The sequence below is a fragment of the Topomyia yanbarensis genome, chromosome 3 (genome assembly GCF_030247195.1).
Source record: "Topomyia yanbarensis strain Yona2022 chromosome 3, ASM3024719v1, whole genome shotgun sequence".
Classification (NCBI taxonomy): domain Eukaryota; kingdom Metazoa; phylum Arthropoda; class Insecta; order Diptera; family Culicidae; genus Topomyia; species Topomyia yanbarensis.
In genome coordinates this window covers 422,991,644-423,016,839 of record NC_080672.1, presented here as the reverse complement: position 1 = coordinate 423,016,839, position 25,196 = coordinate 422,991,644, and the positions used below count along the sequence as shown (strand labels likewise).

The following is a 25,196-nucleotide window of genomic DNA, read 5'->3' as shown; positions in this document are numbered from 1 at the left end:
CTAGAAACAAGCCGTTGAAGAAATCAAAGAAGAAATATTGCGAGGGTAGCTGGAAGGGATGTAAGTTAAACTGGTGTGCATTTCCGGATCGGTTCTTACTTCGACAAGTTGCGATATTAGCAATAGTTGTGAGTAGACACAGCAAAGGTCGGTCAGCGAAATAGCAACTAGTGATAAGGAAAAACACGAACGAACAAAATGAAGTCGAAGAAAATCGGGATATCGTTGTCAGGAGAAATTTCACTGTCGATGATATCTCCGTCGGAGTGGTTGAGAGCTATATGGCTCACGAAAACGAGAATCGATATCGAGAGAAATACCGCCACCGAGGAATTCTCAGCACCAGCTAGCATATAAATAGGAACTAGTTGCATCAAGAGGGATTAGAATTTTATTAGATTAGAAAAGTAGCAATGGAGAAAACATGAACGATTAACACAAAATAAAAAGAGCAGGAGCACAATCCATCCTGAAGTAATACCTAACGATGGATCCGGGGAACGAGGATTAGAATAAACAAGAGGTTTAGGTTTAGTCGGTAGGCTTAACTACTACAAACCACTGCAGTAAGAATCCGATACTACTATGAGCCAGCAGGCAGCGACGTTTGTTGAAGAATCCTTCTCGATAATAGACATTGACTCAATTTGTTGAGCTGAATCGATTGATACGCAAGACTCGGCCCTCCGCGGCTCGGATATAATCTTTCTGTATCTTTCTTTTTTAAGAAACGTAAAAAAATAAATCAAAACCCTGCCTTCCATTGGGGATTTTCTGCGCACAGACCTGTTAGCACGTCCTTGCTGCTGTAGCAGCTGACTAGATTTCGCCAACACGTAACTGGATCATCATGAAAATTAATGAAGCGTAAAATCCGTTTATTGAAGCACTCCCTTTTGAATACTTCCAAATTCATAGCCTAATCCATCACCCAAAAGCCGGTTTTCTTGCTGAAGGAACAGATCCCTCGCCAAGTCATTTTTTCCGTGAACCCACGAAAATAAACTTGCATCTTCCAGGAACCTTATCGTGAGCAGGAGCCTTGTAGGGTTTGAACCCCGATTTGTTTGAAATTCCCATAGACTTCATCGTCGATGAGGACACTTCAATCGAGTAAGTACCAAGCAACGGCGTACAGGTTTTTTCGCCAAATCATAATCCCAGGTATTGAGATCAGGGTTGATTTTTCGAATGACATTCAACCACAGTTGACGAGAATGAATAGCATTATTGAAAAATTCCTTGTACTTTTTTTAACTCGAGCCAGAGTACATTCAGGATAATCAAACATTACTTCCAGTTCCCGAGTCGACACTGAAGGTTTTTCGAGTAACTGTTCATAGTTATTGTTATTTTCTCCTCCTAGATAAGGAATAACTCGGCACCATGTTGGTTTAAAACTGAAATAAATAGACCGAGCAAAAGTGTTTACAAAAAATAAAAGGCTTGCAAAATCTTGCTGAGATGAGCTCAAATTTTCTAATTTCTCGCGTATCTGCATTCCGTTGAACGAGGAATCTGCCAAAAATCAATGGAATGCAAAGGCTACTAATTTAAGGTGACTTGAATTTGTTTGATCAAATGGTAGATTGGTATTCTCCCTTTTTCAGTTCAGCAAAACATCAGGATTCATACACGGAAGCAATATAGTTACATAACAGTACACGCTGTTATTTAGAAATTCTGAGTTTATATTTGACATTGAGCGTACGTGAGTAAAGTCTGATAGCAAATTGAAAAATAAACTTGATGTTTTAATGTAATGTGGTTGATATCGTTTTGGTCGTTTTAGCGGTTAAAAGATCAAAATCCTTTGCAGTACTGATATCATTCAACTTTTTAGACCAAGCAGAAATATTCGTTTTGAAGAACAACTTGAAATACGTGGCTGCAAGTTACAGCATCCCGTGTATATAGAAAATGACAGTATAGAGGTGAGGTTATATGAGCTTTGAGCTATCAACGCGTACCCCGTAAATCAAATGCAAAATGCACGTCATAATTTGGAGATGTAGAATCCGTTTCACCTGATATTTAAAGAAACTTTTCCCGAATATGGCTAATGATGTTCTTGTGGCGAGAATGCGGGTCGAAAGATCTATCCCCTCTTGACTATACAATTCAAACACAACGGAACTATAATTGAGCAAACCACGATATGCATCCATGGTGGGCAGATTCCTATGTGCAAGTACTGTAATTAATCGGGACATACTGGAAAATCTTGCGCGGATGATGGTCAGGAGAATACCTCACAACCGATTGCCAACTACGGCAAATCAATCCAACTACCATCACCTGGACCACATAAGGTTGCCAAATTTGTGGCAACTATTCAACTGAAAACACAGCATCAAGCACCCCAACATCAACAGCCAGCACCTTCAATGCTGGTTTTGTCACCTGTAAGTGCAAGAGGCAACGAAAAACATCTGATCGAGAGTACGAACACGGCATTACCGATTAGAGATGGGCAGACTAATTTGTAGTAAAAAGAACTAGATCACATGAACCATTTTTTCGTTCAGTTGAATTTTGAATTGTATATAGTGAATGATTATCGAAACAGTCTGATCTGGAAAGTCCGGAAGACACATGCAGTATAATTTCTATAACTCTCGTTGAGCGTTTGCCAGCTGAACAGTTCACACAGGTTCGTTGAAGGGTGGTTAGTTGTTTATGATGGAATGACAGAAATAGAGAGTGAGAGGAACGGTAGGTCAGTTCATTGTCATTCGTTTGCCTAAAAATTGTTCCTTTGAATTTGGCGATCTGCTTTGGGTGAACTGACCAATTCTTTTCCAAGCGAATTAAGTAAGTACCACTGTGCTTTTAAAAGGAACTCCTGTTCACTCTTTCTGTTCGAAGAACCAGTTCTCCTGAACCGATCGCGAAAGGATTTCCCATCTTTACGTGAATGATAAAATAAAAATAAATGAACCTCAAGATGTAGCAGGCGGCCAGACAAGTGTTTCCCGCGAAAGAAGCTACGAAATCCGACGAACACTCAATAACATTTGGTTTTGTTTTTAGTTACATTTTGAAAATATATAAAAGACCCTCGGCTCCGTTAAGAGACCTCAATGAGCCGCATCGAATAAAAGAATTATAAAAAAATAGCGATTTCCAAATGCTTATTTTTTTAAATCGGCTATAAGAAATATTTCGTCAGAAAGGTGTGCCTCTCCTTTGTCAGACAGCTGGAGCCGCCTATGGCTATGAATAATGTGTAAATCCGAATACTATGTCCTGTCAGTAATATGAACAGTTTTGATAATCATGCCAAAATGAGGTTTTTGTAAAACCGTGGGGTAACTTGATTCTCTGCCTACTAGGCCTAAAGAATCAAACTACACTATGACTAGTAGAAACGAATGTTCACACGGTGTCTTTGTCGAACAACTTTACTAAAAAAAAATCGGCATCTGTAAAACTTCGGAAAATGAAAGAATGGACTTTTCCCTTTCATTTGAAAGTAAAATTAAAATATTCTGTCGGGGGTTCTAGAACAACTTTTTATTTTCAAGTTTTTTAATGAAATTAATTCGCGTTTTTGCGACTAATTGGTACTACAGACATTCAAAAAATACTAAAAGTGAGAATCTGATGAACAATACCATTGTCTACAACTTCGTAGAATGCTATAAATCGATATAAAATCACCCGAGAAAGTTATTAAAATTTTATCAGTTTTTAGGTGTGCGCGGGGCCTATGGATTAAGAAACCGATTAACAAGGACTTACAAAAAATGTCGGGTTTAAATGATCAGTAAATTCAGATAAATTTTAATGTGTACAAAGTCCCATTCTCAGCAGAAAAATATATTTTCAGATTTCTCCGGGTCTTGGGCAAAAATGACACTTTATGAACAAGGAGGCGTAGAAAGGTGTTGTTCTGTTTGCTGATGAGACCTACTGAATTCCTCTTCACGTACGGGACATCGTGAAGTAGAAGTCGTTTAGTGTGTTCACAAGTAGTATTTCAATTTTGGACTTATCGTCAGCCAGGTGCATTGGTCAAGTTCCGTGGTTCTGAGAAGAGACGAGGTGGGAACGCAAACACCTGGTCTAATCATTTCTGACTTTCTCATATAAAGAAAGGCTATGCAATCACTGTAAAATTCGATTTCTTAACCGAGGCCCGGAGGGCCGAGTGTTATGTACCATTCGATTCAGTTCGTCGAGATCGGAAAATGTCTGTGTGTATGTATGTGTGTGTCATTTAAACTCACACAATTTGCTAAGAGATGGCTGAACCGATTTGCACAAACTTAGATATAACGCTCCCATAAGCTGCTATTGAATTTTTAGTTGATCCGACTTCCGGTTCCGGAGTTACGGGTTGAAGAGTGCGATCACACAGCAGATTCCCATATAAACTGGTACCATCATGATGTCCAGATGATGTAATACATATTAAAATGGGTGCAAAATTACATGGATTCGCGGGTCTAGATCACTAATGACCAATCGAAGTAGCTTTGACCACATTGGCCACCTATGACGGCTCTTGGTGCCTCCGGAGAACTCACCAAGTTCCTAAGTTAATATCACATCTATTCCCCAGCGAATTCTTGACTTCACATCGGTTGTTCGGTGATGGCTGAACCGATTTTCTCAAACAAAATCTCAAATGGAAGGTATAATATGCAGTTGAGTGCTAAATCGACCACCCCCCACCACTCCCAACTCCTCACACCTCCCTCCTTCATTGAACCCCCGCCCCCCCCTCTTGCACCACCCTTACATTTCATTCATCCACTCCGCATTCCGAAATAAGATAAACGATTTCTGACGCATCCTTCACTCTCACTCTACTATTCCACCTCCCCTCTCCTTCCTAACCCACTCCCTCAGCATTTCTAAATATTATCACATGAAGATAACATTGAACTTATACTGATTAAGCTTATTGGTAGTTGTGGGATTCTTTAAAAGTGTAATAAGAATGTAATAGGCATTTACACACTTATATTGAACATAACAAGGTAATAAGTCATAGCTTTGATAAATGAGTAACGCACAATTGCACCCTTAGGTGGATTAAAACATATACCATTCGATTTAGTTCGTCGAGATCGGAAAACGTTTTTTAGTTGATCTGACTTCAGGTTCCGGAGTTACGGGTTGAAGAGTGTGGCCACACACCATATTCCTTTGTAAACTGGTAACCCTATGATGGTTCTTGATGCCCCTGGAGAACTCCCCAAGTTCTTAAGCTAATGTCACACCTATTTCCCAGCAAACTCACAACCGATTTTTACAAAACTTGATTTCAAATAAAAGATGTAATACTCCTATTGACTGCTGTTGAATTTTATTCAGTTCTGACCTTTGGTTCCGGAGTTATAGATTGGATATTGCGGTCACATGGGAATTTCTTATTTAAACAGGTACATTCGCAACACCTCATTGGTTAAAAATGTATTGAAATGAACATCAAATTACTTCGATTCGCAGGTTTGGATGGCGAATCAAAAATTCTTGGAATGTCCACTCCCCTCTCTCATAGATAATATTATATTGAACGTTGCCAGCTATTAAATTTAAATCATAGTTTGGATAAATGAGAAAGGCACAATTGCACCGCTAGGTGGATTCAAACGGTTTGGAAATGAAAATGATGGCCTCTACTAGTAGCACGTAGCAACATAAACTGATTCTTCCATCAGTCGTGTACAGCACAGAAATATTTCCATCTCGGTATTGTACAGCCATTTGAGGAGATGCGCCGTTCACTCTGAACAGCTCAATACGAATGACAATATATACGCAAATCTGCAGCGGACCTATATTTATTTTTTTTTTGTCATGAAGTGTTCGGTTGGTGCACCATATTGACGGCTGTAACCAAGATAAGCTGGAAAATTTCATCTTTTCCGAGTAGTTTTCGAAAGATTTTTTCAAAACAAACTTTTTTCGTTATTAATGTATGTGATACATGCTTTAAATCGCATTTGCATTGCAGAAAGTTTTGAAAACGGGCCCCTATATTGAGAGGTAAGCCACGACAAAAAATTGTGAGGTAATCAAAATATATTGAGAAAGAACACGATTTCAAATGAGGAATGCTATAGTGGGCGGCGTTTTCAGTTGACCGAATATTGCAGCCTTCGAAATCAATCGATATTATGTTGAATCCAAGCGCGCGAGGTACCACTCACTCAGCACTAATGATTCTTTGGAATATAGTCTATTTGAGCACGTATTTTTAGTGAGGTTTACCTAGAGGTAAATATTCTGACATTCATCTATTGCGACCGGTTCGAGAAGGCGTAGAGAGCGGATACGTACATGTTGGGTAATAATAACAGCCTTTCTATTGAACAAATTGGTATATCGAAAACGGCACCGACAGTGAAGTGGCCAGTCTAGGCTTCAGATATCGCAGTCGCCCTTCCCGGTATCAGTGGTAAGCATTCAGTGTGGAAAGACACCAACGGTAAATAAAATGGTAAATGAATGGATACAATAATTAGCATTTTTACAATTCGAAAGTACAAATATTCAATACCCTAATTGTTACTTAAATCTAATTAAAGTATCTTAAATACTTTCATAAAAAAATATCGAAATTACCCGAACTTATCAATACAAGCGCTACAATTCATTTCAATATCAACACTATCAGAATAGAAAACCAGTTTTTTTGTTAGGGGAAACTTTGCCACTGCGACCACTATTCAGGTTATCTTTTGTGGCTGCCCCTGTTTGCTCTACATGTTACAAATTGCCCGAATCCAATGTAGTTGGAAGCTGTAGCTGAGGATCCGTTTGGGACAGGTATGCTATATCTCGTGAGGCATCATAAGATGCCTTCCGAAGTATCGCTCCCTTCGAAGAACGATCCATTAGTTTTTTGGCTCTCGTTGTATCTGGATGTATGAATTTCTTAGCTTGTCGAGCGCCTTCTACGTTACGCCAGTCGTTTAGTAGTTGGTCTGTTACCCTAACCGAAAGTTCTAGTTTAATGGCACAGGTAGATTTATCTAGAAATGGTTCTGGTCCAACAAACATGTTTGAAAACCCGGTTGGCAAAGCTATTATCGTGCAACATGAGGCCAATCTATGTCGCCATTCACCACTGATACAGAACTCCTATCCCTTACCTCCCCACGGTGCCAATCGGGGTACAGGCCTCCTTTTGCCGTTTTTGTTTAAACGCGGGATTGGGTCGGGTTCTATCCCCAACCGCTGTCAATTCGATCACTGCGACAGGTTGACGGATTGGAGCCTGTCTCAGTTTCGTTTCGAGCGGGATTGAGGTATTAGTGACGATCGTCTAGGATCGTCTGTGGTCGTATGCTGACAGGGAAGGGGGACAAACGGCGCGCACGTGGTGGAACTGCTAGTGTATTCGTCTTGCAAAGTGAATCTTTCGGTACAGTTAATGGTTATTTTGGGCAGCTCAACATTATTTCTTGGTTTTCTTTTGTAAGTTCGGTTTGTATACAACCTTCAATTAATATTTTTTTTAAATAAATAGTTCTTTGCAAATCATCCCCCATAAGACTTCAATCTGACTACACACTCAATTCGGCTTGGCAATTTCCCACCAGCCGTGTAGTCAGCAAATTTAGAAACTGATATCTCAGTAAAGTGAGATTTGTTAGTTAATTTTCGGTGTAATATTTTCCGAGTATCAGCAATGAAACGTGACGTTACTGAGATCTCAGCCAAAAAATTGTTTACTGAAATGTCAGATGTTGAGATTTCGGCAAAAACTGTGAAAAAAATGAAATGCGGTAGAAAAAATTAAGTATCGATGATCAAGGCTCAATACGTACTGAAAATTTGCGGCGTCTGTTTTTATGAATCTAATTTCGAGTTCCGTTATTGTTAACAAGCCCGTGCATCAGGTTAACGATCCTTCGTATTTCCCTTCAATTTTCGAGATTATCGTTCTTATACGTGTATTTCACAAACAGTCCGATTAGGAAAATATGAAACACTTTCCATGATTTATAACATCTCGAGCTATCATATCTCTGTCTGTACAACGTGTCACTCGGTAGTTTTAAACCCAATAAATAAATCGTAGAAAAGGAATAGCGATTTTTTTAATACTGTCGCAATAAATAGTGATCCGGCTCATTACGCAGATAATATTAGCATTCCTAGACAATACTCCCACGGTCGGCTATGTGGAGCTCAAATTGCTTTTGTTTAGAAAACAGAATACTCGCGGTAGCCGGCTACCCAGAGTTTAAAAAGAACCAAAAATTAAACAAGATATTTTCTTTTTCGAGTGATCGTGTACAACTAAACTACTACCTAATAAACCATGCTTTACGTCGCATCGCTTGCTTGCAGCGAATCGTAGACCTTATACCCTTCGAAGCGACCAACTCCGCGACACCTATAGAAGAGTCTGATGAGTCGTCTACCTTCCGTTAAGTAGGTGGAGTATCAACACTTCACGTCTACTTTATCCTCTATCCTTCCCCCTGAACGATGGAGATGGGGGTGGCCGGCATTGATGGCTATTATGCTGTTGGGGTTTTAATATTGGTCATATTGGTATGAATTCCTACTTACCACTTCCTAAGCAACTCTTATTAAATAATCAGCAGTCAAACATAATGAAGTCAGTGTGCAATCCGTCAAAACCATCGTCACAACGCAACGCATCATAAACACTAGACACATTCTTTCGTGACGTTACAACGATTTGATTATCCTAGTTAGGATTCCATGGTATGTTATGTTCAATATAAACTTTTAAATGTAAATGACAACTATATACAAGAATCTAAATCAATTTTCGAGTTCTAACATTTTGTAAAAACAAGAAAAGCGAAATTGAAAACTGAAACCGTAAGACTCGGGCAGATAATGAATAGAGACAGCTAATGGGAAGCAATCACTGATAATAATACACTCAGGTTTTTTACGTGGTTTTCATTTACGCGAATTTTGAAATTTGCGTGGTTTTCATTTACGCGATCTGTATCTCCGCGTAAAAAACCTAACATCCTGAGCGAGGTTAACGGAAGCTAGAAACAGACAAGTATTTACTGATATTAGTAAAAATAAGCACACAGTATTAATGATTGAGTTCAAACTGTTTGAAACAAATCACAACCGAAACTTACTGAAAGTCATCGCAGTCACCGTTTGCATTGCCAATTGATAGTCCGCCATCGCATCATCGATTAGGTTTCAAACATCACCCATCTGTCACAGTGGAAGCACTCGCAGCTGTCAAATTTCGAACCCCATACAGCGACATGCAACGGTCCCGCGTGAGAACCGGTACGCTAGCGAGAGCATTCCACACATTCGTGGATGGTGGCCTCGGCGGACACACCCCTTCGATAGAGCATCCATCGCAACGGTGAAGCCTGCCAAGAAGCCAAAAATTCTGTTTTTAGCAGATGTCTCTCGGCCAACTAGATGTGTAAAAAGTACATGTGCAAATGCCTGCCTGCCTGGCTGCCTTCGGCTGTGGATTAACGCCAGGAAAACCGCGCTCATTGAACTGTATAGGAAGGATCGATGGTAGCGGCTGGCGCAGATGAAAACTAACATGTTCTGTTGTTACCCATCACGTGTGAATGGTTTCTACTCGTACTTACCCCTCCTCATTAACTTTCGATTTTGTTCGGGTGCTCGGCTGCGCGGCTGCCACCGCAATAACATTCTGAATGAAACAAGCATAATTCGGGGGTCGTTTCTCAAGACAGAATCGAAGGAACGGACGGAGCATATGCAAGTCAAATGTGGTGCAGCTTGCTTAGAATAAAAACTGACGATGGCGCAGAAGAGGGAACCCCTTCCTGCAATAAAGGGAAGTTACGTCAGCAGCCGTGTGCGTGCGTCGTCGTCGTCGTCGTCATCATCGGTCGAAACCGACTTCCTTCCTTCCTTTTTACAATTTCTCCGTTGGACTCCTTGAGGTTTCGCTCACTAAACAGCAGGCAATATGGTGACGCGGCGCAGTAGGCATATGCGTTTCCTATGCCGGATCATCAGCTGCTTGGATGTGTGATGATCATCCGCTGATGACGGCGATGGTTCGCACCGGTAAGCAGGGGAATTCCGAAGTATACGTACCTATATGTACAGGCGGGTACTGAGGGCTGCAACATTTGCCGAATAGAGCAGCAGTTAGTGGGAAAAAAACACAGGCAGCCAGCCAGTCAGTCAGTCAGCTTTGACGTTTATAAAGAGGACGGCTCATTTACAGCTGTTTTTGCGTTCCGCTTCTTCTGGTCCCTATTGTGACCATTCATTGCGCGCAACGCTTCGGTTAATTGATGGCATGTGGAATGACTGCGATGGGTAAGATATTCAATGAAAGTATGTTTTTTTGTAGATTGCCGCATAGGTAAGCCTTGAAAAAATTTGAATAACATGACAATCAATTTGACAGGTGTCATTAGCGACGAATTGACAACTCATTCAATTGAATTAAGCTTAAATATTCTTATTACTATTATTTTTGTTTATTGATCACTTTAACCTCAATGGGCCATTTGTTACTTGAGAGAAGTTATCGATTATGAATGATTGCACTTTCACCGCCGTGACCAGCGCTGTGAAATCTCAAAATCAGTTGCTTATTTTGCCTAGTATTAACCGAAACTAACATTCAGATTCACCACCACCCTCATTTATTAACTTTCCAACTGACTGAAATTTCATGCAGAATAGAATGCTTGAGTGCAGAGGAAACATAAATTCCTTCATCAACCAAAGCATTCATTTGATATTATGTGGACAGTTTGACAGTACACTTTTGCTCAATAATCTCTCTCATAGGCAGAATAGAAACAAAATTCAGTTTGCTTCTGAAACCGAACCTGAAAACGCTGTGTCGGGAGAACGAATGACGCAGGAAACGAACTAAACATTTCATTCATCGCGGCGGGCATTAATTGAATTTTGTTTTCTTTCAAGTTCATGCAGGGATGTCAATTTTTTCAAGCTTTGGTCGTGACTTTATATCAGGTCTTAAGCAACGCAATATACATGTGATATTTGCCGGACACTTCGGTCAAATCCAAATTAATTATTATTTTCGTAACTTTAGACCTATTGTATTTATTACTTCCCTTAGCATGTATGTGCCTAGCCTCATGCTATTAGGGAGCACCCTTGGTTTTGCTTGTTGACATCGAAGAGTATAGCTAAAAGGTTTACTTAAACTCATATCACCATCAGTTTTCCAAAGGAACACATTTCACTTAGCCTACACGGAAAAGATCCGTTCTTCACGATTTCGTGAACTGAACGATTTACGAATATCGTTAACAAGTTCCCGAAATTCTGGATAATAATCCACGTATTTATGAAACTACTTGTGTTTTCAAAAACTGGTTCGTGCAAAAATGCACATGGCGTTACATTGCAATTTCTGGTGTGTGGCTGTTATATTTATATTCACGTTTTCGTGATAATTTATTCACGAGTTTCGTGTTGAATTTTTCTGGTAGTGTGACTTATGTTCATGATTTCAGGATTAAAGTCACTTTTTTATATTTTAATCACGAGTAGTGTGATTTATGTTCATGATTTCAGGATCTTCGTTTTTCGTAATTCATATGCACGTTGTTATATGTTATTCTTGAGCTCACGTTCGAATTTGACACGTGTAGTAACGTGACTACTGTTCATGTTTATTTACTATCGGACTTTTTACTCGAAGTAACGTGACAATATGATTTGGTTCATAAAACCGTAAATGATTCGTGGTATCTTGTTTTGTGAACTACATTGTGATTCGTGGCTCTATAATATATTTTTGATGATCAGTGCAGTTTTCGTTTTCTGGTTAAGTGACTTTACGCTTGTCCGGAAATGCCGGAGACTCAGGTGATTCGCATTGAATGTCAAAAGATTAACGAAATATTAACGATGAAATGAGTAAAACTGACCCCTGCGCTGCAGAAAACATAGAGTTAAGTCGCCGCGAAACTCTAAGCTTGCTCATATGACTCTACTTCACGCTTTTCTAAACTTTCTTCCTTCAACTCCTTGCTCTTTCTTGAGTACTATGGCTCTTAATATTGAAAAATATTTCACACCTTCCAGTCCCTTGCTAATTAAATTTCGTTATAATATAATAAAACAACTTAATCCACCTAGCAGTGAGGTGAGACATTTCTTACTCATATCACTGTTGGATCATTTATTAGTTTGCAGAACTAATGCGAAGTAGGCACACAACAGTTTCTAGTCCTGCACTAATAAATCCTCGGATAAGCTGAATAAATTATAGAAAATCAATAAAACGAACTTTCGCTGTCTTTGGTGACCTTTTTCAAGGAAAATTATGTGTCTATCTGTTTTTCCGTTTTCACTTTCTCTGCAGTTAGGATAGTAATAAAATCTTAGAAAGTGTTACAAATGTAACCAAACATTTGTAAACCATTGCGCGATTGAACTAGGATTTTAAACAAAAATCTGTAATTTCTTCAGAAACATCAGTCTTGAAGAGGCAGGACCAAATATATAATTAAACAAATAAAAAATGCGCCCTTCTAGGGCCACAGAAAATTTACGCTGTAAAATAGGAGAATAGGAAAAAACTTTGACTAAAAGGGACGAATATTCCCGCGACGATATATGAATCGCGCGGTCAACACGTAGCTTTAAGATAACTATTGTAAATATTGACGTAGGACTACGTCTTTGTTTTCGATATGGGGGTGCACTCTGCAAATTCTACAAAAATGGTATGTAACGAAAAGTGGTCCAATTTTAAACGCATATAATTCAGCCATCTCACGATAAATTTTCAATTTTTTTGCACAAATCGCCCCGAAATACTTCTAAGAATAGATTCCAACAGATAAACCCAAAGATTTTTGATATCATAGCATTAAAAAATTAAATAATATACAACCTTGTCAAAATATCGCGCATTAACACACAGAAGATAGCGCTTCCCAAGCCCTGTACGACAGATTGGTGTACCTAGCGCGCTACGCTTCTACGCATGACGTCATCATCGACTATTTAAAGAACGGACTTGGCCAGACGCGCTCAGTTCCCTGTTGAACGGCTGGCGAAGCAGTTCACTGCGCTGTGTTTTTTTGCAGCCAGTGTAGCTGAGTTAGAAGTCCGTTACACTGGCTGTGGAGGGATGCTACCTTGTGCCGTCCAACAGGCGACCGCTTCAACTGCTTCCTAAATGCCGCTGTAATGTTGCCAGTAAATTTCTGGTTTAACTAGCACATGTATTTGCTATTTGCGCTTGAAAAGCTTCCCATTTTGGTTTAAACGCAAGAACAGTTTTTAAAACAGGATTTGATTAATTAGTTTAGCTCATCCCAGCAATTTTATCAATTCTGTAATTTAAATGGAATTTTACGGAACTTGGTGAATTTGGCCCCACTTGCAACTGGTATAATCAATCTGCACAAAGTGTTGCATAACGCAGGGCTGTTTTTGTAACAAAATGTGTTATCATTCAGCCCTTCGCTATGCAAAATCACGATATTATGACAGATGGGCTAAGCGCGGCCGTTCCTTTCAATCGGGAATGGCCGCGTTGAATTTTGGTGAAATGCGCTAATAGTGTCGTGGTGGTACTAGTTGTCTCTTTCGCTCTACCCATCATCATCAGCGTTGACTCATTTTGCATTATACGCTTGGGTTCAATGTTTGGGGCGAATGTGTTGGTAGGTAGGGGAACTGGCGGTAAAATGAACACGTTAAGCAAAGTCATTATTTTTTCACTAATAAGTGAATGAGATATTACAATCACCTTATGTTTCTTGTTAGAAATGTTTTGTACATATCTGGTAAAAATACTTCGTCATAAACACATTTTTTCAAACATGATTCTTGATTTCTAAACATGTCCAAAAATGAGACATGTTTATAGCGAGTGAGTAAATTGAACATGTGGCGGTGGTAAAATGAACAGCTTCTGGTGACTTGCAAAATGTCCTGTATGTATGCAATGCGCAGCGTTGGAAAGCATTTTTCCGATCAATGCTAATATCCCAACAAATCATGAGCTTTGCATACACACAGGGCATTTTGCAGGCAAACAAAAATTGTCACGGAAGAATTGAATTTTCATGACGTAATGTTAACCATTTTACAATCCTGTGGCATCGAAACACATCTACAAACTTAGGGTTATCCAAGGGTGTTTGAACTTTTGGGATCTGTTTGAGAGCAACTAGAATGCTTGGTCTATACATGAGATGTGATTATATTGTCTAAAATTTGATTTTTCTTCACCGGTCCGGGTGTTTTTCCCACACACTAAGTACTAAGAAAATAAATATTTTACATTAAGTAGTATAGTCCTACGTCTACAGTTCGTGCAACTCCATAGGACTGCCCCTTGTAATTTTTTTGCAATTTCAAAAAAAACTCCAGAAGTTCTCACTAAGTACAAGAAAGCATCCGAAAAGAATAAACAAGGTAACCAGGTATAATAACTCCCTTTGGAAAGTAAGTACACACAGATCTACTTCGGCATCACCGTCTCGTCATCGCCGTGGCAGCGTTGGACTTGCTAGCTTGAAATCTGGCCGTTAGCTTTCTCTCCTCGTCAAATTTTATCAAATAATTTGGATGAAATGAATAAAACTGAAAAAAGTCAAATTATTAAAATGAAGGAACTGAATAACATGTATGAACTAAAAAAAACGAATAGAATGGAATCAGTAATAAAATTAGTTGAACGAATGATATTGTTACCCGACTCTACTCGGCTAGCGCACCTTGATATTCCAACACATTGGTCCTCGCACACTAATTCAGTCAACGACGGAGCTCACCTGGAGGTGACAGGTAACATCTTGGGTACGACTGTCAAACTGTCATCGCGGTGAGTAAGCAAAAATATTCTATTCGTCCCAGTGTAGGAAGCCAATTGCTAAAAAGATATTTATCTAAGTTAATTATATTAAATTAATTGAATTTAAAATTAATCTAAACTAGTGCTTAAAAGTGCCTTAAAATCTACCTTATTTCTACATATAAAAACGGTTAACATAATAGCCAGCTCACTAGCAGAATTCTCCATTCGCTCCTTGCTACGATTCGCTTATCGACCAAAAACCTGTCAGAATTCCCTGATCGTATTCGAATAGACGAGAGGCTAAACGAAAATTATAATTTGTTGACTTTGGTCAACCGTTTGACAGAAGGTAGTTTTCGGGATCGTAATCTCCCGTTACAAAACCCGAGCGTTTTATTGGGGATTACGATTCCGGAAACTACCTTCTGTCAAACGGTTGACCAAAGTCAACAAATATGAATAAAATGCACAAAAAAATAAACTGATCAGAGTGAATCCAAACAATAAAACGAACAAAATAGATAAAATGTACCCAAATGAACAAAATGAATAAAAAGAATGCTGAATGAAATAAATAATTAAAATGCAATGATCATATACTTAAAATTAGTCAAATATTCATAATGAACAATACGAAAGAAATGGTTAAGTGAGACAAGGCCACATGTGTTGTCAATCTCCTTAAACAGAGAGAGAGGGAATGCTTTTCGTGAATGAGACAGGTAGATATTTCAAAGTTTTCAGTTGCCTTGAAGTAAATAGTGTGAAGTGTCTAGTCTATGTTGGTGATTATGTTTTTGTCGATTGCATAAAATCCGTGCATTCGGTTAGTTGCAATGCAGTCTCTTTCCAGCCATCCTTAAAGCTTGCATATTGTTTTGTTCGGAGTTCTCGTTCAGGAAATATGGATAAATGAGTCCCATAGAAACCAATACTATGAAAAAGATATGGTTCAAACTATCAGCATAAGTATTCAAATTATTGAAAACGCAAGTGGCCATTGAAAGTGTCACTGGACATAAAAACTGCTTTTGATGGATGGACATGCTTGAAATTACAAGTCTTAATTTTCTGCGAATAAATATGTTTCTAGTCATATTGGTCACGAAAAGAGTATCTTCGGGTTCATTTGTTGCTGCACAGAAATGTGCCTTGCAAAAATGTAGTCAGATCAACTATCTGTCAAATGCATAAACTCTGATTGTAGTCCTCACTAATTTACTTGTAGAATACGCAGAACTCAAACGAAACGTGTACTGAATTATCCAACGTTTCTCTACTAATTGTGACTGCCATTGAAACATCAAATGAATTGTACTCTGTATAGAGCAAAAATGGACAACGAAAAGTCAGAAGAAACATTGTACTTGGATTCCCCATCGAGAGTGGGCTCTTTGGGAGATTTCTTTTCCCGGATCAAATTCGTGGATATTTTTGAGCTTACAAAACAATGAATATATATTTTCAATAATATCATCACGAAAAAGGTGTTCTTACTTTTCACATGTAGTGATGAAGTTTTCGATTTTTGGGGACCTGCCTACCTATAGTGCAACGTTTCGAAGGGATACTACTTTCATCTTGAAGGTGTGAACATTTGAAAAGAGTTATAGTTTTCTCATAATACAAACATTTTGCAAATTTTCTCAGGACCAGAAGAAATATTTTATTTATCAAGTAGGTTGCAATATTAAACTTGTTTTCACGGGTGGCTCCTTTATACACTAAAAAGCAAAAACAATTTTTACAGGGTCGCGACAAATGGACTCATCACGTGAGCCTGAGTGGAGAGTGGGGCCATTTCGTTCCCAAGCTGACCGAGCCAGTTCAATAAATTTATTTGCAGTTTCAAAGTACATAGAAAGGCTTCAATAGCTCGTCTGCGACTAATGACCACAGCAAGTGTAACAGAACTTCGCCTTGAGGGTATGCCTGTTCGTTTTCAAAGTCAGTATAGTGCTGACAGTTGTTTCACGGCATGAAAACATTGAGTTGATTCAATTTATTGTGTAAATATTGTTCGGAACAATAAGCGGGGAAGCACTGCCGGCTACCGATGAGAAAAAGTCCTACATGGGTGAGAAAGAGTGTAGAATAGAACAGAAGGAAATTAAACAAATCAAATGTCAGCGAGAATTAGTCCGATTGAGTTGTCCACCGTTGCACCAGGAGGAGTATCAGAAAGTAGAACGATCACTAATGAAGATAACGCAGGTACACAGAGACAACTTGGCGGTTTCGCGATGCACAACGTTGTTCAGACTTATTGGTTGACTATCGAAAAATCAAGTCTACTATACAGGCTGACTCTTCTGTGTGCTTAGGGAATGCTGTCTCTAATTTATTGTTGCCATTTTCTAGCCGGTTCTCAAAATGGCGTCGACGCAAGAGGCGCCTAATATCTAAAATTTATTGCAAGCGCATAAAAGATCCCCAAATGCTACCGCGTAAATTTGACGAAATTGCTGAAAGTTAACAAACCGACTGCGACAAGTATTATTAGCGTGGTCGGGGAACGACTTCTAGAAAACCAAAATCAAGACGAAACGGAAATCAAAGTTTCGCAGTAATCAGAAGAGGCTAAAACAAGAGCGCGTAAGTTGTACGCAACATTGTTGACCAAGTTTGATTACGTTGTAGTGGACTATAAAACATACTTCAAGGCGGTTATCAAACTGTTTTTTTTTCTCGTTGTGTATGTGTTCTCTTCCATTTGTCGGGAGCAAGTGATGTTAAAATTATGCTCCTATATTTGAGAGACCGAAAATAAAAGTCGCAAGGATAGAATATGCTTAAAACCCGCTTCGAATTCATTAGAATATAAAAATCGGAAATAAACTTCAAGCGTAAAAATCGGACGAAGATTCTTCAGCATAAGAATCGCTTGAAAAATGTTCACCCGCACTCGGTAAGAATGAGCCTTCAGTATAAAAACCGGTTAAAAATAAATAAATCGTTCGCAGGAGCATCCGTATATCGTGATGTTCAGGATTAAAAGTCGGCTAACAAAAACTACTTTGTAAGAATCGGATGATTTCATTAAGGTACTTGCAACTGAAAAAGTATTTCTTTATTGATGAATAAAAAAAGATTTCCTAAAATGGTCATACATTTGTTTCTAAGTACTGTCGTTAAAATATTCATAGTTTTATGATAAATAGTTACTCTAACTAATAAATACGTGCCATCCTTTCCCAGAAAAATTAAAGTGCACGTCAGGAATGAAATAAAACTTCGCAGTAAACCTTTATACACAAATAGTATCTGTGGCAAAACTGTGTCAATGTACTGATTTCGTATTTGTCCAAATAATTTACACGCAACTAAAGTGGTTATAATTTAATTTGAAACGGGGGTTCAATGGAAAACACTTCAAAGCTCAGAAATGTATAAATATTTAAAAAATACGGGTCTTTGAGCAAAGTTTCGTGGTTTGAACAGTGCTTAAACTTTGCGGAAGAAACCAAATCGATAAGTTTTTTTTCGCGGTTTTTGAATTACCGCTGTTGTTTTTTGTTCGTAGATTTTTCAATTAACACGCTTTTCAAAAACTTCGTAAAAACCGCGGTAAAAAAGAAATCATCAGGAACGTTAGTTTAAACTAATATTTATATAGCAATAACGGTAGAAACTTTATATTTAACTAAATAGTTAAATATCTACTGCACAAAATGTAACATTGCATATCAGTGTGGGAAATCCACGATCACTCAGCTTCACGATGTTGTTTACAACGATGAGAAAACCTTCTCCCTCAAGCAATCTAGCTTGGGTGTATTCCTAGATATTGAGGATGCTTTTTATAATGTGTCCTTCCAGTCTATTCTGGAAGCGACGCGCGGTCATGGGATATCTGCGTGTATCTCGGGTTGGATAAACGCAATGCTTAGTAACCGCATTCTTTGCTCGTCACTGCGACAGGCTGAGATACGGAAGCTGAGTATTTGCGGTTGTCCTCAGGGTGGCATTCTGTCACCTTTGCTATGGAACTTGGTTGCCGATGGCTTGTTGAAGAAACTCAATGAGCTTGGATTTCCAACCTAAGGGTTTGCTGACGATTACCAAATACTAATTACTGGATTTTGCATCGGAACAATCTTTTACTTAATGCAACAGGCATTAAGAGTTGTCGACCAGTGGTGTCGACAAGTTAAATTATCAGTTAACCCAAGCAAAACTTCAGTGGTTCTTTTCACGAAGAAGCGAATAACAACCGGGGTTCGTCCCTTGCAGTTCTTTGATTCTGAGCTACTGTGCGCAGATCAAGTCAAATACGTTGGAGTCATATTGGATTCCAAACTGAATTGGTCTGCTCACATTGAGTTCAGAGTCAAGAAAGCGTGCATCGCCTTCGGGCAGTGCAGACGAACTTTTGGAAAGACACCTAAATACAACTATTGGATTTACACGACAATTGTACGTCCAATACTGTCATATGGATGCCTTGTGTAGTGGCAGAGGGGATCATGGCGTTGACTGGCGCTTTCACCACAACTCCGACTGCTGCACTTATCTTGAGGCACTTCTAAATATCAAACCAATACACATACACCTCAAACAAGAAGCACTATCATGTGCATACAGACTGCAGGTTACTGGGCTTTGGAACAGTAACCATGTTGATCTTTCTACCAGTCATACACGATTGTGGTCACAAGTGGTTACATGGGGTGAAGATATTCTTGCTCCCAGCGATGTTACACTCACTTGTAGTTTTCCTTACAGGACATTCCATGTGAAGATTCCCTCTCGAGAGGAGTGGTTGTCTGGCTTTATGGAAAGACAACAACAAACGCAAGTGGTTTGTTACCCTGACGGTTCTCTGATGGAGGGACGTGCTGGTACTGGTGTCTACTGTCGTGAAATGAGATTGGAACAATCTCACTCACTAGGTAGATAATCTACTGTATTCCAAGCAGATATCTTTGCGATTATGTGCGGGGTACAATCGGCTCTTCAACTGAGTTTGTCCGGCAGAGTTAAAAACTTCTGCTCCGATAGTCAGGCTGCCATCAAGGCCCTTAGCTCAGACAAAAAAAACGGTCCGAGCTAGTGATCGCGTGCCGAACCCAAATCGAAGACTAAGCATTATCAATGCTATCTTCCTTGTCTGGGTGCCCGGACAGTCCGGTATTACTGGAAATGAATAGGCTGACAAATTAGCCAGGGCAGGTTCAGCGATTGACTTCGTTGGTTCTGCCAATTTCGACAAGTTGGATAAGAGAAAAAATACAAAAATTTTGAGAAAATTTCGAAAAATGTCCTACATTTTTCGAAGCTCCACTGCGGCATGCTGACCAGGGTTTTAACCGGCCACTGCAAACTCAATTATCACACGGCAACTATTCAGCGCGCTGAGTCTTTTTCATGTGATCTTTGTGAACTCGACTACGGAACCTCATATCATGTGATATGCAACTGTCCAGCAGTAGCGCAATAGACCTTTCTCGTCAAAAAATTTTATATGATAGGATGCTTCCTTTTTATCCCCAATTCGTTACTGCCTATTGCCCCGATGATTTGGTACCTCTTACTATTGAAAAAATCAAAAATAGTGCAAGCTGCTCATTTAACCCCATATTCTGAATACCTATCTTGCCTTGTTTCCCCATATTTTTACACCATTTGGATGAACTTCCTGTGGGGAATACTAAAAGGATGCCAGATCTGCATATATATTAGTAAATCTGCAGATGTTGCATTTTCACTGCAGATCTTTTGCAGATTACAAATATTTAGCAGAACAAAGCCTATGCCAGCCAATTTATACACCAGCCTTCAACATTTTTGATCATTTAAATTATATAGACACTACATTTCTACGTCGCATTTATTGAAGATTTTTATAGCATTCGGCAGACTTTTATATTTTTACTGCAGGCTATTGTTTAAATAGACCTGGCATCACTGATATAGAGCATTGTATGAAAATGTATAACCTCACTTTTCTGACGGTTCGGTGTGCTTGTTTACCTAAGACTTGTTTACACGGACTTTTAAAATTTACATTACTTGAATACTTTCGATGCTCTTTGAAAGAATATCAACTCAAGAGGGATTGGGATTGGAACAATGGTAACCTGGTTCATACATTGACCAATCGGCGCTGGATGTAAAACCCGGTGGCATATGCTGAATCGTAAGATCAAGCATTGGGCTATAAAACGATTGCTTTCTGGATGATGGATAAGGATTTGTACACATTTGTTTGTTTGCTCGTGGGTTAATTCCTAACAAGATGATCCGATTGATTATTCATTTTTAGGTGGTGAAGTTTACCTGAACTTTATAGGTAACGAATTCGGTCGATGATAAGTTGTTGAAATGATTTTGATCGTTCAATGCCCATATCGAAGAACGTTTCCATTGGTCAGAATGCCTACCAGCGTATGATAGCTGCAAACATGAGGACAACAAGGTTATCGCTTTCGAATGGAACAATCATTTATTATTCGGTTTCAAGTTCCATTACACTAAAAGTTTCGTTGATTATCGCATTGTCGTTGATTTAACCGGAAAATGCAAAATAGCGCTCGGCACTGACGACAAGGAGTAAGAAGGATTTGATTGGAGTGATAATAATAATGCAGAGCATTATACATTCTGGTAGAATATCAGAGAGGAGAAATTATATGTAAATTTATATTATATCCCGAGTAGCCATCATTTTGGCACCGCAATAAAGCTATCTGCTGTATTGTTCAAATTGGCACCAAATAACTAGGCAGCGAATGATAAATTTCATAGTCAATTTATTTACTTTTTCGGAAGGATAAGTAATTAGTATGTCGTGAATATATGTGTCGCCGGTGCCGTGTGTTATGGTATTACCGAACGGAACCGTTGGTCAGAAGACCGTCCTTGTAGTACTGGTCATAGATGCGAGGTTTTTTCTCATCTGATAGCACTTGACATGCTTCGGAGATCTGTCTTAATGCTCTCTACTTAGCGCAGGATACGCGAAACCGCTGCTAGCTTTCGAAAAAAAAATCCTAGCTGCTGCTACTCTATCAGTCTCTCTCTCTCTCGACTGAGGACTACAATTTCGGTCGACTAAATTGTGCTATGAAAATTGTGCTTCCTGGAATTTCACCTAACGAGATCAATTCATTGTGAGGAATTTCGCTGCGTTCCAATATTGCTTGCCTCTGTAGGTGATGATGTGTGTGGATTCACTTCGGCAGCCAGCTCTTATGTTTTGGGTAATTTTGCTATCTTATTCTGCTGAATAAATCATCTCCCTAAAGCCTCTACGTTATACTACGGTCACTTTAAAAACGCCCTGCTATTTAATCTTGTAGCTCTCGGCAAGTCAGTAGGTTTGTTCCAGTACACGGAAACCGATTGCAGCAACACCACCAGCCGTAGCTGACCTTTTAGCCTTTAATTCAAAAGAAGTTTTGGTCGAATTCATTATAATTCTATGTAAAATTTAATACTGTTTTATTTAGTTTGATTGCGCATATTGTTTACATGAGACACTCCCCTTAATTCGTTGAGTAAGTATTTCACTGCCTTTATAATCCTTTTGGAATCAGTTACAATAATCCATTATAATCATTTTATGATAAGTGTATTGCTAGTTAGGACTTTTATATCAGCCGGGCCCTTTTATAATTTGTTATAAAATCATTATCTAAATTCTTCATAATCCATTGTTACGTTATGTTTATGCACATGGCCAGATAGATAGTTTTTAACTGGGACGTGACGTGTGGATACGAAAAAACCTAATGTCAATTGCAGCCAGGGGGAGCTGTCAAATGCAGCCAAAGGGAACCGTCAAATGCAGTCAGGGGGAACTGTCAAATGCAGCCAGTCCATTTAAAATATGTGAGGAAGAAAGAGTGGCTATGCAAAACAAGAGATCAAATGAACAGAAAAAAAAACATATCCAGGTTTTGTCCCAGGATTTTAATAGAGAACATGAAAATTCGATTTGTTTGCATTTGGCAGTGGGCCTTTTTCAAATGTTTGGCTAGAAATTCCTTACTTCTACAATGAGTCATGTACATGAAAAGTAAAAATGTTAAATTTAACGGAACAATGTATGATGCCGACATCAAATAAAAAATTACAGCTGAGCGACCTTGTTTGGAAAGTGTTAACATTTGGCAGCGAACCAAACCAAGTTTCTCATACTATGATCGAATCAACAAAAATTCCAAGACCATGTAAACAATCTCTCTGAACTGTCAAAAAAGTGAGGTTAAACATTATCATGCAATCAAAGAGAATAGGGAAAGAGACGAAGAGTGAAAATCAGTCAAAACGGCAACACGCCCTTTATGATGATTTCAACACTAGAATTTTGGCAACCGCTTCTATAGGCAGCACTTTAAATGACTCCTATTATATTTTGAAAACAAACCGTATGTCGATCGATGGATTTGCTTATCAAACGATGTGCATTTCGAAACAAAGAGATGAAATAATTCTAAAGCTTATTTTTACTCATACATATACTCTAGAATGCACCTTACAATCACGATTGAACTAAATTCTGATGGAAATTCAAATTTCTTTTTTGATAGAAGTACAATACTTATCTCCTCCAACTCAGGCATGAGTAATGTTTATTTACATTGCACGATTGGTCTGCTCAATAAGGTATTTTTGGCTTCACACTATTCGTCTCTTTCCCTATTCTCTTTGCATGCAATGTTCTCCACCGAGAGGTTCACTTTAGTTTGTTTACATAACCAATGAACTTTGTACCGCGACTCACCACTTCATTTGCCGCGTTGCCAGGAACTCAAGCAAAAATATACAAAACAGTGTTGCCTAAACACACATTTTGAGTCCCACCATTCTTGCAAAGGTGAAAAAATACTCAACATTCTTGCATTTTTCAAATTTAAAAAAATCATTAAAAAATCACGATAGCTCCAAATAGTCTCATTTCAACGGCAATATTCTTAAAAATGTGTAGTCTTTTGAATAAAAATAAGAAAAAAGGGGGTTAGGTCGGACGAGAAAGGTCTATTGCGATTTCGAGTTTTCGGCCGTCCTTACATTGAACGATTGAAACTCAGAGACATACTAAAGTTTCTTATCCGATGTGGCAAAGAGTTTTAGGCTTACTCGCAAGCGAGTTGAACTACATGTGATATTAACTTACATACCTTGTTTTTGTGCTGTTTCAGTTTCATCAACAGTGCTATCTTTGAAAATGAACTACCTTAGTTATGCAATTAATTTTACCGATCGTATTTTATTGCAAATGATTAAGTAATCTTCATTTTATTATATTCAGAATTGCACATATTCTGTCGCATGTAATTTTAAATGTTCTTTGATTTGATGACATTGTAAGGGAACACGTTTCTGTCGGTTGGTGCCAATCGAGCTGACATTTCTTTGAACTGATCAAACTAATTTCTTTGTTTGTTCAGTGTTTATTGGATCAACCAGGAAACTAATCCACTGGGTATTGTGCGTGAGGAATACGCATGATCTTGCCTGAGTGAAATGATGACTGCTGAGTTATATATGAGGGTTGAGAATTGACAGTTTTTTTTTTTTTTTTTTCATACGTTTATTTGACACGGCATTTGCAAAAGCTTTTTACGCCAGTTTCTTTTTTTACATAGCACGTTACAAAAATCCTTAAGACTAATTTTAACTATACTAGTACTTTGTCTAAAACTAACACCGAAATCACTTTATGGTTTGCTTTTTTCCTTACATTGTTGTATTTCATAATGATCTAGTATTTTCGGGTGTATTTATTTACTTTTTTTCCTGTTATTGTCCAAATTTAAAAACTAAATATTCTAGGACACTTTAATTGGTGAATGATTAGCCTTGGATGAGAGTGTGAGGAGATGAATTTAATTAAATTTTGACAGATGCTGTTTTTAGAAAATGATAGATAAGTTCCATATATAGAGGATCGCGATACGCCAGGATGTCTCTAACAGGAACATGGATTGGTCTTCCTCGGACTTGTAAAGAATCTACTAATTGTGATCTGGCTTCACGATATTCAGTGCAGGACCAAACAACATGCTCAATGTCATGGTAACCTTCTCCACAAGCACAATGATTACCCTCAGCGAGCCCAATACGACGGAGATGCGCATCTAAAGTATAATGATTGGACATGAGCCTAGACATCACACGGATGAAGTCCCGACTTACATCCAATCCTTTGAACCATGCCTTCGTTGATACTTTAGGGATAATTGAGTGTAGCCATCGTCCCATATCTCCATTGTCCCAAGATGTTTGCCAACTAGCAAGTGTCCTCTGTCGAGAAGCGCTATAAAATTCATTGTAAGCGATGGGTCTTTCATATATTTCACCATCTAGTGCACCAATCTTGGCTAAATTATCAGCTTTCTCATTGCCCGCAATAGAGCAATGGGCGGGGAGCCACACTAGGGTAAATTTATAACATTTTCTTGTCAGGTTACTCAGAGATTCT

At 38.7% G+C, this 25,196-nt stretch overlaps 1 long non-coding RNA gene across 1 annotated transcript; it reads left to right on the top strand.

The window, feature by feature from the left end:
• Positions 1-20,734: 20,734 nt before the first annotated feature.
• LOC131688543 (uncharacterized) lies at positions 20,735-21,451 on the top strand. The gene is made up of 2 exons (XR_009305247.1): positions 20,735-20,973; positions 21,033-21,451. It is a non-coding gene; the product is annotated as an uncharacterized LOC131688543 (long non-coding RNA).
• Positions 21,452-25,196: the final 3,745 nt, after the last annotated feature.